Source organism: Notechis scutatus, chromosome 3, assembly GCF_049901735.1.
Source record: "Notechis scutatus isolate UNSWTSFEM ecotype Mainland chromosome 3, rNotScu1.2, whole genome shotgun sequence".
Classification (NCBI taxonomy): Eukaryota; Metazoa; Chordata; class Lepidosauria; order Squamata; family Elapidae; genus Notechis; species Notechis scutatus.
In genome coordinates, this window is record NC_142011.1 from 210,535,313 (window position 1) to 210,545,299 (window position 9,987).

Consider the following 9,987-nt stretch of genomic DNA (forward strand, 5'->3'; position numbering starts at 1 on the left):
CCTGCCTCTACCCAGCCCCCGGGGGAGCCTTGCCCACCCTGTGCCCAGATGGGAAAGGGGCCCTGCGCACCCCTGGCAGAGATGAAGCCGGCCTGGGGGCCGCTCGGGGCTTCCACCGATGCTCTAACGGCTGACTTGAAAAGGAGACCCTGTTTTTCCTCATGAACGTTTCGCTTACAGCCTCCTCCAGATAAAACAAATCAACACGTCACAGTTGCATTTCACCAAAGCATTTAACTGAAAAACCGCATTAGGAAAACTTCAAAGCGTTCAGAGTTCAGGCCACCATCAACCAAAGTCGGTCTGTGCTGCACCAAGCGAGGCCGGGATCCTTCGCAAGGGAGAAAGGGGCCCCTGCAGACTTTCTCCCTCCCTGGGTCTCCTCCACCCCCCAAGGGCCCTTGGAGCAGCCCCTCAAAGGGGTGGCCTGGCCACAGGACCCTGGGACCCTGCTGACCGCTGTCCTGTAACCCCACAGGGACAAAAAAGCCCACGTTCCTGGCTAGGGAAGCGGAGGGTCCAGCCCCCCCCCCAAGCGGGAACTTGCCTCCCTCCTCCTGACCTGGGCGGAGGTTTGTGCTCTCTTGCACCGCCAGGAGGCTGTTGGTGGGGAGCCAGCTGGGACCCCCAGGCAGAAAGGACAGAAAAGCTTTCCCCCCCCCATCCGTGGGGCGGCAGGCAGCCTTTGGTCCCCACCGCCGGCCGCCAAGGCGCTTTTTTCAGCTTCCCTGGGATCCCCTGGGGCCCCCTGAGGCGGCTTCTGCTGCCCCCTGCTGGTGCCCAAGAGGCTGTGCCTGGCATCGGGCTGTTCGGGAGATCCTGGGATCTGCCAAGGCCAGCTCTGTGGGGCCAGAGGAGCAGCACCAGACCTCTCCCGCTGGAAGCGACTGGGTCTTGGGAGGAAGGGAGGGGCCTCAAGGAGCCCCCCTCCTGCTCCCGAAGGACATGGCTACTCCCAGTGGACACCCAGCCTTGCTCCAAAGCTCTGGCGAAGGGGACTGCCCAACAGCCAGGTCCTCCCCTGGATGGGAATCCCATTTCTGGAACCGGATCCTTTGGGCTGGGCCTGTTCCAAGGGAGAGCAACTTGCTACATCCTCATTCTATGTCAGCCCTTTGATCTACGTTATGTAGGTGTGGGTGTGCCTCCACCCGTCCATCCACCTGTTCATCCCTATTTGTACAAAAGGGCCCTGACTGAGGAGAAAAGTATGGAGGTACATGCATAATTTTGTATTTATTCATTTTGTCATGTTTATGGGGTGCCTATTGGAGGTGGTGACCCTTTGAGAGCTGCTTGCAATGGAATTTCATTTTAAGGTATGCCGATTAGTGTGGATTTAAAGTGACTCTCTCTCTCTCTCTCTCTCTCTCTCTTTCTCTTTCTCTTTCTCTTTCTCTTTCTCTTTCTCTCTCTCACACACACACTCTCAATTGCCCCAGTTACCTGGGAAGTGAGTAGCCAGGGATGGAGAACATGAGTGGAGCTTCTTCAGAAAGTGCAAAACTGCCAGAGGAAACAGTAGCTACAACTCCAAGGACTCAGAGCGTAAACCCCAGAAGGGGCTTCAGAGGGAGGAATGGAAACAGGCGCTAGCTGAGCCACAGGAGAGGGGCACACAAATTGTGGCGAGTACCCGATATTCCGAACAATAGAAGTAAGGAGTGGGTCACAGTAGTAAGCAAAACTCATGCTTCAAATACTAATGGACACACCTTGCATACATAATCTGCTAATTAGAATGCAGTGAGATATGGGATGTAGGAGGTTTAAGGAGGGTCGAGGGGTGGGCGGCCGGGACAGGGGCGTATAAAGAAGGGAATGGCTGGAGTTGAACCTTTGGAGAGAAACCAAGCTATATGATAGCAGCTTCTCCCCGCTTATTGCAATCAAGGAAGCAAATTACGGTGTCTTGGCTGGTGGTTGGCCAGGCAAATTGACCCCTGGTTGCGAAGGAAAGCAGCCAGGAGGATTTCACACCAGGACCATCCAATCTGGGGATCTGTGAGGGCATTTGGGGGGCTCAAGTGAGGCGTTTCCTTCTCCGGCCTCCTTAGGCAAGGTGGTGCTGGCGCAGTGCTACACAGACTGGCCATTTCCAAGCACGAGGCATGGACCCTGCCTCCTCACCCACCCCCCACCCCGCTCCAAAGAGAGGCCACCCAGCCCGGGGCAAAGAAAAGGGGCTCCCTCCTCAAGTGGGGCGACTGCTGGGGTCCTTGCGCAATGACGCCTCTGCTTGGTGCCCTGGATTGCCCTGCCAGGCAGAAGCCCAGCCTACCTGCAAGGAAATGCCAGCCATACCTGTCTCCCTCTCGGAAGGCAACAAGGACTCCGGGCCCCAAAGGACCCTCTGAGAGGGAAGGGGCTGGAGCGCCTGGAAGAAGGGCCCTTCCTGGACCAGGTAAGGGAGGACTTGTGGAGGGACGAGGACCAGCCTGTCAAGAGGAGCTCATTTCTGATCTCAAAGGATAGATGACAATTCCCCCCCGCTGATACTGTGTTTTGAGCCCCCCGGGGATTCCTCGGGACGGGAAGGAGACATTCCCAAGACCGTTAAGAGCACCGGCGAGACGGAGACATTCCCCACTGACCAACCTCCCCCTCGACTGACCCCCTGGCAGCAAATGTCCCAGAGTGGCACAGCCTTGAGGATGCTGGAAGGGGGTACAATACGCTGGGTGGGTGGGTGAAGCAGCTGGGCTCATAGCTGGCATTTCTTTTCTTCTCCCTGTTCAAGGACCCACCCAAGAAGAGAGAAGGAAGAGTCCTGCAAGGGAGCAGGTGGCCATGCAGCTGGCACCAGCTGGCAATGGAGCGGATTCTCTGAGTAGGGCATTTGCAATTCTGGGCAAGAGGTGGGCTGCACCACACCAGGGAAGGAGATAAAAGCCATGGTAGCATAGTGGTTTGAATGCAATACTGCAGGCAGGCTGACTCTGCTCACTGCCAGCAGTTCGATCCTGACCAGCTCAAGGTTGACTCAGCCTTCCGTCCTTCCAAGGTTGGTAAAACGAGGACCCAGATTGTTGTGGAGAAATATGACTCTGAAAAATGCTTAGAGACAGCTGTAAAAACATGTTCTGACCTCAGTTTCCCCACAGCACAAAGCCAAGTCTTCATCCCAATAAACCCCTTTTATTAGATTTACAATGAATTTCCTCTCCAGAAAAGTCCCAACCATCAAATTTCCCGGTTTTAATGCAAAATGATTTGGTCAGCTACGTTGAAAGTCAGAATCCGTTTATTAATAGGAAGGCAGATAAGAAGAAATTTCACAGCGTTCCTAGGATTAATCTAATGAGTGAGTAGGAAAACCTCTCTCTTATAGACTTCAGGTTCTTTGATTTGTAGGTGTGAATCTTTGAAGACTTTGATTTTTGTGTGTGTTGAATTCCTGTCTCTTTGAGGTTGGGATCTTTTCCTGGGATCTTGGTTTTATGGTCCTGATCCTTTGTAGTTGCTTGTTTGCTATCGTGGTTCCTTCCTGCCATGCCTTTTGGTTTGCTTTTCACAAGTTTTTTTTATAGCTTGCCATCTATTTGATTTCTATGGGAAAGGGTCTTAGCTAGTTTGTAGGGTTTTTTTCTCTGTATCTCATGCCTGTAATTTTCTCCTTCCTTTGTTGTGAAAAGTAAGCTGGCTCCAGCTATTTTAATAGCCCTACTTGACAAAGGGTGGGGGCTGATGGAGCTGACCCTGCTTGTGTTTTCACCTTTTTCTTTCTTTTTTAGGGGAAATTTCCTTCCCCTTCTAATGTTTTCCTAGAAGAGAGGGGAATCGTAACTTCCAACAGTGGTGTTAGGAATGTAAGTCACCGAACAGTTGGGTTGGAAATATGTAAACCGGGACAGACATTTTAATACTGTCTCTTTAAGGGAATGCTAAAATTGTGATTGGGTGTGGTTCCTCAAATGGCCATAAGATGGACCCAGAAACCTGGGTTGTTTAGTTCTGTTGTTGCTGAGAGTGTTGCCATTCCTGCATTTCACTATTGACTGTTACTGATCATCGTTATTCTTGGATTTGATGTGAGTCTTTTACTGAACTGTTTTTGATACTGGATGTTGTTATTGGATTATCCCTGGACTGAAAAACTGACTGTTATAACCGTGTATGACTTGGACTGTGTTTGGACTTTGCTTAAACATTTATTGGAAGTAAAAAACCTACATTTTACTATACAGTGTATCTGTGTGCTGGTTGTGTGTTATTCTTCACCATTCTCACTACGTCTCCCTGTGTGCGCTCATTCTCCTAACAGGGAATTACCTCAACACTGGTTATGGGCCCAGGCCATACCAGGTGTTAGGAATAACACGGTTACCTAACTTAGTTTGGGTAAAATAATATATATAAACTATGTTAGTGAGTTTAAGTGTTTGTATCACTTTAACTGTAAAACAAGTATTTTGGGCGCGGTTGTAAAATCACCATAAGAGGGAGCAAGAGAGCTCACTGTTTGCTGGCTTTTACTGGATTGCTGACAATGATGGATTGATGGCGATAACTGCGTGTTTTCCCTGCTATTGCTGAACGAAGAAAAGAGGTTTGATTTTCTTCATATCTCTGACTGCAAAAGAGATATATTACTGGACTGATTGTTTATAAGTTTACTGACCTCTTTTTCGACACTGGACTTTGCAACTGATTAATCCCCGGATGGACTGAACTAGTGTATGATATATGGACTGTTTGACTATGCTATAACTCTTGCTGGAATAAAAAACTATTTAACTGGCACAGTGTATCTGTCTTACTGAGTGTAAGCTACAACAAAGTTTTATCTCACATATCTGCCTGCCTGCTAGACTGCCGTTGCACGTTCTGCTAGGGTGTATATCCCTAACATTGGTTATGGGCCCAGGTGAACAGTCAGACTAACCAGGATATAACAGGTTTTAAAGTGAGAGTTTGTGTAGCAACACAATACTGTAAACAGACAGCTGTGTTTTATTAATTATAGTTTAATATCCAGATAAAGATGGCACAAGTCAATTTACCAAGTTACCAAGTCTCTAATATCCAAACTGGATGGAACAAACTATGTTTCATGGTCTATGAAATGCAGCCTACTTCTACGCAGAGAAGGTTTGTGGAGTATAATACAAAACCCACCAGAAGTAGATGCTTGGGATCCGGAGGATGAGGATGATGCCCAGAAAATTCAAGAATATCAACTGAAGAATGAGCAAGCTCTCTGTATAATAGGACTGACACTTTCTGACCAGCAGCTTGTCCATATTCGTGGAGAAGAAACAGCTGCGAAATGTTGGGAGAATTTAAAGAAGATTTATGTTCAAGACAGTGTAGGAGCACATATAAATCTTACACAGAAGCTGTTTAGAACACATCTTCAAAAGAATGGAGACATGTTAAATCATATAAGCTCTATGAAGAGAATTTTTCAAGAACTGCATGAAAAAGAACTTATCTTCACAGAACTACATCAAGTTTATATAATTTTGTCTTCTTTAGATGAGAGCTACGATGACTACGTAACTTCACTTGAAGTTCTGCCAAAAGATAACCTTACATTAACTGACATTACTGGCAGATTAATTGAAGAAGCCAGGAGAAGGCTTGAAAGGGATCAACTCAGAAGGGAACAACCACAATGTGAAGAAGAAAAAAATCTTCGTCAGCGTATACAATTAGAAAATGTTTTAATTGTGGAAGAAAAGGACATTTGGCTAGATTCTGCAAGAAAGCAAAAAGCCAAAATGCCAGCCAGAATGCTAAAAAGCATAAAAAGGATAAAAAATGCATAGAGTTAGCCATGTATAGCAACGAAACTGTGAATAGTAATTTATGGGTTGCAGATAGTGGAGCATCGCACTGCATAACGAAAGATAAGAAAAGATTTGTTAAGATGTCCACGAGTTCACAGCAGATATCGTTAGCTAATGGCTGGAAACTGAAAGCTAAAGGTGAAGGTATAGCATATTGTTCTTGCATAAAAGAAAATGTAAAAATGTTATATGTACCACAACTTAAGTTTAATTTGCTTTCGGTTAGAGTTTTGGTTAAACTAGGTTATGTAATTACCTTTAGGGGAGACAATTGCATAATTGAAAAAGAAGGTAAAAAAGTGACTGCAACTTTAAAAGGTGAATTGTATGTGTTAAATGATAATTCAGAGGTGGCTAACACAGTTTATAATAATGTTAAACCTCATGATGAGTGCATACATTTGTTACACAGACGTTTAGGGCATATAAATTTTAAAATGCTTAAACAAACGGTAGAACTATCTAAAGGTATAAAACTGAAGCCTTGCAGTAAGTATTTGCACTGCAATGCTTGTAGTCAAGAAAAAAGCAAGGTAATACCAGCAAATAGAATTAATGGATTTAAAACAAAGGAGCCTCTAGAGGTCGTATTTGCTGATATTATAGGTCCCAAAAAAACAAGTGTGGGAGGTGCTCGTTATATACTAAGTATAATGGACCATTATTCCAGATATGGTTTCTGTTATTTAATGAAAAGCAAAACGGAAACATATCAGAATTTCTTTAATTGGCTTAAATTCGCAGAAAGAAAAACTAAAAGGAAATTAGTAACTCTTATCACTGATAATGGTACGGAATTTATAAACAATAAATTCCAAAATAGACTGAAGATGGCAGGTGTTGAACATAAAAAGTCTGCACCATATAGGCCACAACATAATGCCTTTATAGAAGGACGAGGCCAAACATTACAAGCAATGGCTCGTACTATGCTGTCGGATTCAGGATTACCTGAAAATTTGTGGGGAGAAGCAATAATGTGTGGTAATCATATATTGAATAATGTTGTTAACTCAACAACTGGTGAATTACCATTCACACGGTGGCATGGCAGAAAACCTGACCTAAGCTATATGCACACATTTGGAGCACCAGCATGGGTGCATATATCCCTACACAACTGAGACACAAGGGGCAGCATAGGGCTAAAAGGTTATTCTTTGTAGGTTATGAATCTAATCACAAATCATACAGATTCTGGGAAAAAGGTACATCTAGAGTTTACTGTAGTGCTAGTGCACAATTCCTGGAACATGTAGGATGGGAAAAACTGGAGCAAGATTCAAATAAGGAAGTAATTATAGAAACCTACAAAAGACCAAAAGAAAAAATCAGTAATAAGAAGAGTACAATTAAAGAGGAAGTACAGAAAGAGCATATAGGACCAGAACAGGAAGAAATACCAAAACAGGAAGAAATAGATGACCAGGAACAGGTAGAACATGAAAGTCCACCTGTAAGCCCTGTAATACCTAGACGTTCTACATGTGTAACCAGACCACCTGATAGGTATCAAGCAAGTATAGTTTGCCAAGTTAGTAAAATTCCAACTACTGTTGAAGAACTTAGGATGTATCCTGCTAAGGATCAGGAAAATTGGCATAAGGCAATGGAAAAGGAATTAAATTCATTAAAGGAAATGAAAGTTTATGAAGATGCCAAATTACCTGCAGGTGAAAAGTCCATTGGCTGCAAATGGATATTTAAGTTAAAAACTGGTAAAAATGGGACTGTTACCCATAAGGCTAGGTTGGTAGCTCAAGGATTTAATCAAACTGCATATGATTATGATGAAGTGTTTGCACCAAATTTAAAGGCAACAACCTTGAGAGCAGCTTTAGTGTGGGCAGCTAAAAAGAACTATATCATAAATCACTTAGATGTAGAAACTGCCTATCTGCATGCACCATTGCAGCACACTATATATTTGAGAAAACCAGTAGGTATTAAGGATAATAAAAATAATAATGACTGTTGGAAACTTAAAAAGAGTCTCTATGGATTGAAACAATCTGGTTATGAATGGAACCAATATATTGTAAAAGAGTTAAACAATATAGGGTTTAAAGCAGGTTTAGCTGATCCATGTTTATTTAAGAGAGAGACAAATGGAATAGTGTCATTATTATTGTTGTTTACAGACGATATTGCTTTAATTACGAAGACTAATAATGAAGCTACTGAAATAATATCATTATTAGGTAAGAGGATAAAATTAAAGCAATTAGGAGAAATAAGACAGTATTTAGGATTGACAATAAACAAAACCAATAGTGGCTATAAGATATCACAAGAAGATAAAATTTACCAATTGCTAAAAACATATAAAATGGAACTTTCTAAGCCGGCAAAAACTCCAATGAGTCAGGAATTTTGTTGAACTGATGCTCAAAGTTCAAAATTCGATAAGACTATTTATCAATCATTAATAGGTAGTTTATCATATATAAGTAATTGGTCAAGGCCAGATATTGCATATGGCGTTAATCAATTGGCAAAATTTAACGCTGAACCCAATGAACGTCACTGGCAAGCGCTAAAGCGTATATTAAGGTATCTTAAAAGGACAATGCACTATGCATTGTATTTGGAGCCAAAAGATGATTTGATTTTAAGTGCATATGCTGATGCAAGTTTTGCAACAGATATAAAAACTAGGAAATCAACTTCAGGTATGGCTATACTATTAGGTAAAACACTGATTGGTTGGAGGTCAATTAGACAGCAACACATAAGTATGTCCACAATGGAAGCAGAATTTTCATGTCTATCTCTATTATGTACTGATTTAATTCTGTATAAACAGTTGTTGTTAGATATGGGAGTAACTGTTAAAGATGCCATTATAGTTTATGAGGACAATCAAGCAGCCATAAGGTTGGCTACAGATATTGCTGTAAAAACTAGATCTAAGCATACTGACCTTAGATATTTGAATGTAAGACAATCTGTAAAAAATGGTTTGATAAGATTGGAATATTGCATGACTGAAGAAAATTTTGCAGATGGATTTACAAAAGCCCAAGGTTCCGTCAAGCACAAAGAAAATTGTGAAAACTATTGGTTGAAATTGTAAATAGATATATATATTATTATATTACCCAAAAGGGGAGAATGTTAGGAATAACATGGTTACCTAACTTAGTTTGGGTAAAATAATATATATAAACTATGTTAGTGAGTTTAAGTGTTTGTATCACTTTAACTGTAAAACAAGTATTTTAGGTGCGGTTGTAAAATCACCATAAGAGGGAGCAAGAGAGCTCACTGTTTGCTGGCTTTTACTGGATTGCTGACAATGATGGATTGATGGCGATAACTGCGTGTTTTTCCCTGCTATTGCTGAACGAAGAAAAGAGGTTTGATTTTCTTCATATCTCTGACTGCAAAAGAGATATATTACTGGACTGATTGTTTATAAGTTTACTGACCTCTTTTTCGACACTGGACTTTGCAACTGATTAATCCCCGGATGGACTGAACTAGTGTATGATATATGGACTGTTTGACTATGCTATAACTCTTGCTGGAATAAAAAACTATTTAACTGGCACAGTGTATCTGTCTTACTGAGTGTAAGCTACAACAAAGTTTTATCTCACATATCTGCCTGTCTGCTAGACTGCCGTTGCACGTTCTGCTAGGGTGTATATCCCTAACACCAGGCTCAGATAACTGAGAGGTAGTGTGAATGCACAGTAACATATACAGACAGCTGTTTACTGTTTAATTGTGGTTTACTATCCTGATAAAGATGGCACAAGACTCTTCAACAAGTCTATCACTGATAACCCGGTTGGATGGAACAAACTATGTTTCCTGGTCTATGAAGTGCAGTCTACTTCTGTGTAGAGAAGGGTTATGGAATACAGTTCAAGATCCACCAGATGTAAATGCTTGGGATCCAGATAATGAGGATGATGCCAAGAAGCTTGCTGACTTTAAACGGAACAACGAACAAGCTCTTTATATAATTGGACTAACACTGAGTGACCAGCAGCTAGTCCATATTTGTGGAGAAGAGTCTGCTGCTAGGTGTTGGGAGAATTTGAAGAGGATTTATGGTCATGACAGTGTAGGTGCACACATACATCTTACACGTAAACTGTTTAGAGCACGTCTTCTGAAAGGTGGAGATATGTTAGCTCATTTGAACTTCATAAAAAGAACTTTTCAAGAGCTACATGAAAAGGAA

General features: G+C 42.6%; 1 long non-coding RNA gene across 1 annotated transcript; it reads left to right on the forward strand.

The window, feature by feature from the left end:
• The first annotated feature begins 5,484 nt into the window (after positions 1 to 5,484).
• Positions 5,485 to 9,345, forward strand: LOC148131594 (uncharacterized). Its single transcript, XR_015749077.1, has 2 exons — positions 5,485 to 7,541; positions 8,483 to 9,345. It is a non-coding gene; the product is annotated as an uncharacterized LOC148131594 (long non-coding RNA).
• Positions 9,346 to 9,987: the final 642 nt, after the last annotated feature.